Below are 6,281 nucleotides of genomic sequence, written 5' to 3' on the forward strand. Positions count from 1 at the left end.
ATTAACAATTTCTGATTTCTGCTTTACTACAGGGGTCTCTATTATTGAATCATTGCCCCTTTTCACACTACTGTCAGGAGACAATACCTCATATTTCACTTTAACGTTACTATTTTCATGCATATTTACACTTGAACCGTTATCTGGATTTACAGTTCCCTCAACAGACATAGGTTCTGATTTTAGTTTAACCTCAGTTTCTTCTGGCGGTTCCATCGCTGACAGTCTTTTAATGCAGGTTAGTAAAAATTTTAATACCTTTTCACTTAACTTAGTTCCTTCTGCACGACGTATGGCATTGCTGGCACGGCATACCAGGATTACTGATGCGACGCGGCGCGTTGAACTGCAGACGGCACTTCGACGGCTGCTGTGTGTTTGCGTGTCCCGCAACTGCAGGCACAGCTCCGGTTGCTGCGGTGAGGCGAAACTGGCTTCTCGCGATGCTGGCAGCGCCACTGGACTCGGTACCAGCTCCGTTAATCCAGATGCGTTGTTAATCCAATTGCGTCGTCCACATGCACACATAACACTATCACTGTTCTATTACTCAGTTGCGTGTCGCATTTCACTCCCGAATCCGAATATTTAAAAATCACTTTCACTTTTACTCAGTTTGTTTCCCGGCCGATTAGCAACATATGTGGGGCGGCGGGTGGAACAATTTTATATTATAATGTTTGTAATGTAGTAAAGATGCATTTCCTAGCCGATTAGCAACGTATGTGGGGCGGCGGGTGGAATAGTTTGTTATAAATGTTCCTATTATTTATTTATTGCTGTTGTTTGCCGTTCTCAACACTAGACCTCTAACTACAATATTGGCAACCAGAAAGTGATTAGCAAAACGTGAAGCCTGTAATTAGAATTCCTAGTGCCCACTTCATCTGAGAAATACACTTATAGCTACAGCTTATAGCTCTGAGGAATGAGGGGATTGTCTGGGATTCATAATCAAAAGCCATTCTCTCTAAAATGTTCAGTATATTCTGAAAGTCACAGACCAAAAAGAATCCACACAATCCAACTACCAGAGCAGTTCAGAGTCTAATGTGCTGATGCAACTATAACTGTTCAAATTAAATGTTTAAGTGAATGCTCGCCATAATTTGATGATAATGTTCACGAAACACCACGCTAAATAATGGTAGAATGTCTGTCCCGCGGCGGCACGTGAAAATACGACATACGCAAACTGAAGATAGATCATTAAAGTCATCCCAGAATTAACATTTCACTCGAAAACGATTTCATGGTTACACGTATTCGGAGTAACTTATAATGGCATCCAAGGCTGTTTATAGCAATGATACCGACGTGACGTGACTCCCGGCACAGGTGGTGCGCTAATCAGCGTCTGGAGAGAACTGGGGCCTTTCTTCCTCGCGCAGTGTTCTTACATATAAAGCGGCGGTGCCGACGGCTTAGGGAATGCCTGATCAAATCCGCTCTCCTGACTAGCTGCTGGGCTAGTAATGCACCACTTCAAGTTATAGAATAAATCATTGCTTCCTTTGCTGATGGCCGATGAAGCTCTCAATTTAAATGTGCAATTGGCACACAGGTAAATAATCATAATAAAAGTCTGACGTGGCTAAGTCAAATATTTTGGGCCAGAGAATTAATTTAATTACACTACACGCAGTAGACGAGCTCTGAACTTGCCCTTTGAAGATACGCTATCGCTATAGTTTTATAGTTATTCAATTGAAAGTTCTCACATCTTTATGCTCATAGCGGATCTCCCTTCTACTTAAATTTAAACATCCTAGCCTTATTTATTAGCCTACTTAATCTATCTTGCTTCCTTAATTTTTAAGACAAAAACCAGAAAATCATGAATTTCAAGTAAAATTTTAATATTAGAAACCCAGAATACAGTTTCTACTAAATTATTATGAAAAAGGAATCTAAATACAAATTTTTAAGTTTCTAGCTCTTTTCTATTGCGCCAATGATTTTTACAGAAAAACGTCGTAATTTCGAAAATGGTTAAAGTTATTGAACTGATATTCAACACATATTGATTTAGTATTACTCATGACATGCTAGAAACGTTTCAGTTTCTTTACTCGATTTTTAAAGTATTGCGCAACATTTATGACGTCAGAGCTAGTTACAGCGGACTGGGCTGGCACACAATGGAAAGACTGATGTGAATTTTATACGGCGTGAGTAGGCTGCTTCCCTACAGTATCAAAGTACAGATTTATGGTGCAGTTATTAGTTAATCATGCAAGTATCTATCTTCCCCTTTATCAATGACAAACATCAACTGAATAAAGATTATAAAGAATCCTCCTCGACTGCAATTAGAAACTGGATGCTGAACTAGTTTTCGGCGCAGATAACCACGCCTTCTTCGGAACACACTAAAACAACAAACTGCGTAAAGAAGCATGGTCCAACATTAATATAGAATGCCCAAAAGGGCGAAAGAGTTGTATAAAATGTAAAATAAAAGGTACGTGTGTACTATGTCAGTAGTTGTACTTAGCTCAAACGCCAGAAGCGTGCTTCCTCATCCCAGCCAACGTTCGGTGGGCCGCGGGCTCTCAGGTAAATTGAGGTGGCGCCGGCAGCTAGGCTGTGAGAATGTCAGAAAGGAACGCGCATGCGCAAATTGAGAAATCGTCTTCTTCCATGTGATTGTTAAAAAAAAATGTGTTACAAAAGTGATCCGATGACCGGGTCATAGGCGCAGGACGTTAATGCGTGTATGCGTATAAGTCCTAGCTCGAGGACGCTTTTATAGAACTATACAACGTGGGTACGCTGAAACTATATCTGTGGGATAACAAATTCCATGGACCCTTTTCTGGTCAATACCGCTTACAATTTAATACAGTAACTTTACACGCTTATCCAAGCGCAGTCATCAAATAATATCACCGACCCCAAGTAACTGAAGAGTGGGTTATTCATCCGCCATATTTTTACCAGCTTCTAGCTGATGGTATTTTGTCTGTCCTTCGTGCATGCGTTTTGACCATCAGTGGAATTTGCTATCCCACATACATAGTTTGAGCCTACCCACGTTGTATAGTTCTATAAAAGCGTCCTCGAGCTAGGACATTATACATACACACGCACTGACTTCGTAACACAATTTTTGACAATCACATGGAAGAAGAAGATTTCTCAATTTGCGCATGCGCGTTCCTTTCTGACATTACCACAGCCTAGCTGCCGACGCCACCTCAGTTTACCTGAGAGCCCGCGGCTCACCGAACGTTGCCTGGAGTGAGGAAGCATGCTTCTAGCGTTTGAGCTAAGTACAACTATTGACATGGTATAACGTACCGTTTATATTACATTTTATGCGAGTCTTTTGCCCTTTTGGGCGTTCTGTATTAATGTTGCACCATGCCTCTTTAGGCAGTTTATAGTTTTAGTGTGTTCCGAAGAAGGCGTGATTATTCGCACCGAAACCTATGTCAACATCCGGTTTCTATTTGCAATCGAGGCGGATTCTTTATAATCATTAAATTATTCACGATTGCTGACGCGTTGCAGTGTTAAAATTTCTCATCAACTGAATATTTGCAACGATTTAAGTTCTGAGAGAACCATTAAATAGAGGCCAAGGAGACGCTCAGTTTAAGCAGCTCAAGTCTCTTAGGAGGGATATTTACTTTATCAAGATCCCATCGGTCGTGATACGGAAACCACAATGAAAATAAAAATTTTTATTTTCAACATTTAGCTACACCTTCCACCTACTTCTCTACATAGCCACTGCGCCGAATTCGATATTTGTCGTAGCGCGATACTAAGTTTCCAGTATTATTGTCATAGAAGACAGCCGCCTGTGGTTTCCACCAATCCTCTGCGCTGGTCTGCAGCCCACTGTCTGCGCCAAAACGCTTCCTCATAACCTATGTTTCATATGAGCAAAGTCTGTACGCTGGGTGATCAGAAACACCCTACCGAACACGCTGAAGGAGCATTTTTGTTGCAAATGCACTGTGTAGCAGAACATTATCCTGAAGAAAGACAGTGCCTCATGCCAACGTACCCCTTCACTTGTTCTGAATTTCCCTTCGCAGACGACTTTCTCGAGTCACCTGATCCACTCGCTGAGCAAGATCATTCGTTGACAATCACTTCCTTCCCTGACCTCCTTCACCATAAATGTCTGTTCGTCCTACTTCAAAGTTCCTGCAAGATTGCCGCACTTTACTATCATGGATGACAGTTACGCTATGTGGGCTGCATGAAACAGGCGGAACTCCTCAGATTGATGAAATCCAATGATAGCATGCTCTTTAAACTTGGTGGGAGACTCTATTGTTCTACGCATCCTTAAGTGCCCATTTTGCTCTCAGAAATGAAAACTGAAAGGGTGATGTGGCGTGATCGATGGACATACCAGAGACATTGCGCAACACGTCTGTGCAGCTCAATATTTACCAGGCAATGAGATGGAACATCCAATCAGTATGAAGCCTTACAACTACCATAGTGGCTATGTTTATAGGTACCCAAACTACATGAATTCCGTGTGTTGGCGTCAGGTTGGAAAGTATGCTAATGATCTGAAATATTGCGCAACACGTCTGTGCAGCTCAATATTTACCAGGCAATGAGATGGAACATCCAATCAGTATGAAGCCTTACAACTACCATAGTGGCTATGTTTATAGGTACCCAAACTACATGAATTCCGTGTGTTGGCGTCAGGTTGGAAAGTATGCTAATGATCTGAAATATGTAATGGTATTGACTATAATGGTCTAATATGCAGTATTCCCAGTCTAAAATGTCTAGTTTATTTATCAAAGTACGTAAGCATGCACACATTTACTCTTTCTCTCTCGGTCTCTGTTCCTCTCTCTCTCTCTCTCTCTCTCTCTCTCCATCTCATTCACTCACACACACATTCATAAATGTTTGTTTCATAATTCACTAAAAATGTGCCTGCCAAATAAAGTACTACATCATAAGCAAATTTCGTTGCTTTATTCTTATTGATATGTTTGTCTTACATTATAGGTGGTGGTGGTTAGTGTTTAACGTCCCGTCGACAACGAGGTCATTAGAGACGGAGCGCAAGCTCGGGTTAGGGAAGGGTTGGGAAGGAAATCGGCCGTGCCCTTTCAAAGGAACCATCTCGGCATTCGCCTGAAACGATTTAGGGAAATCACGGAAAACCTAAATCAGGATGGCCGGAGACGGGATTGAACCGTCGTCCTCCCGAATGCGAGTCCAGTGTGCTAACCACTGCACCACCTCGCTCGGTTGTCTTACATTATATTCAGTGCCATAAGACAGAGTGGATACTATTTTCTCCTTACCTAAAAGTGCGTGTACTACCTTTTCACCGAGGTTAGCTTAAGAGTTCGGGAACAATGTCTTTTTTTATCAAAGAAGTTATATGCATTATAATGAGTCATGTTAATTATCCACTAACTGTGAAACTGAGCTTTTAGAGGCTGTAGAAAGGAAACTCCACATGACATAACTTAAGTTATAGTGTTACATATTATAATTTTCACACAAAAATCAGTTAAAATTCTATGTATCCTTTTTTTTTGTACAAACAGTCATTTACAAATTGTTTGGTATCCCCAGCAGCCTACGCCGAGATAGATGCAGAGGAGCTGTCGTGGTTATCGCAGCGGAATGGTGTAACCATGAAGAGCACTTGCGAAGAGCAGCATGGGCACAGCCACTGATCCAGGTATTTAGCCGCTGGCGGCAATAAACTGACCTGGCAGTTCTAACGCTGATTTTAACGCTCACAGGCCAGGCCGTCATTTCGCGCAGTGTTGTATTTCGGTATGCTTGGTTGTCAGTCGCTGGTGCTGGTCGTGTGTTGTGTTTTCCTCTGTACTCTATGTGGCTTTCGGAATCACTGTTAGCCTTAAATTAGCTCACGCATCTAGTTTCGTTCCGTCCTCCAGAGTTCACCTCTCTGCTCGTTATAGATCCACCGTCAGCTCGTATGTATGACGTCTGTGCTGCCTGCATGCCTTGTACGAATACTTAAGTACCGTCATCAGATATTATTATGCGTACGACGCTCGTCTGATTTTTCATAGTGTTTAATTGCGACAAATATTGATCTCCAGTTTGGCAATGCTGAAAGGAGTAGTACTCCTCCAGAAGCTACATAAAAAACTGTAGCGGAAGCAGCTGCAGGAACTGCTCAAACAGAATGTGGAATTGCTCTATACTTACTCTCTGCTGATAGCAGCCCAGGCTTTTGTCGAGAAGTTAGCTCCCCGCTCCCGTCGTTCCCGACGCCGTTTGCCGTCTTCAACAGTTGAATGGTACTT

The 6,281-nt window shown here is 42.1% G+C and overlaps 1 non-coding gene across 1 annotated transcript; it reads right to left on the reverse strand.

The window, feature by feature from the left end:
* Positions 1-5,165: 5,165 nt before the first annotated feature.
* Trnaa-cgc lies at positions 5,166-5,238 on the reverse strand. Its single transcript has one exon. It is a non-coding gene; the product is annotated as a tRNA-Ala (tRNA).
* Positions 5,239-6,281: the final 1,043 nt, after the last annotated feature.

This window comes from Schistocerca piceifrons, chromosome X, assembly GCF_021461385.2.
Source record: "Schistocerca piceifrons isolate TAMUIC-IGC-003096 chromosome X, iqSchPice1.1, whole genome shotgun sequence".
Lineage (NCBI taxonomy): Eukaryota > Metazoa > Arthropoda > Insecta > Orthoptera > Acrididae > Schistocerca > Schistocerca piceifrons.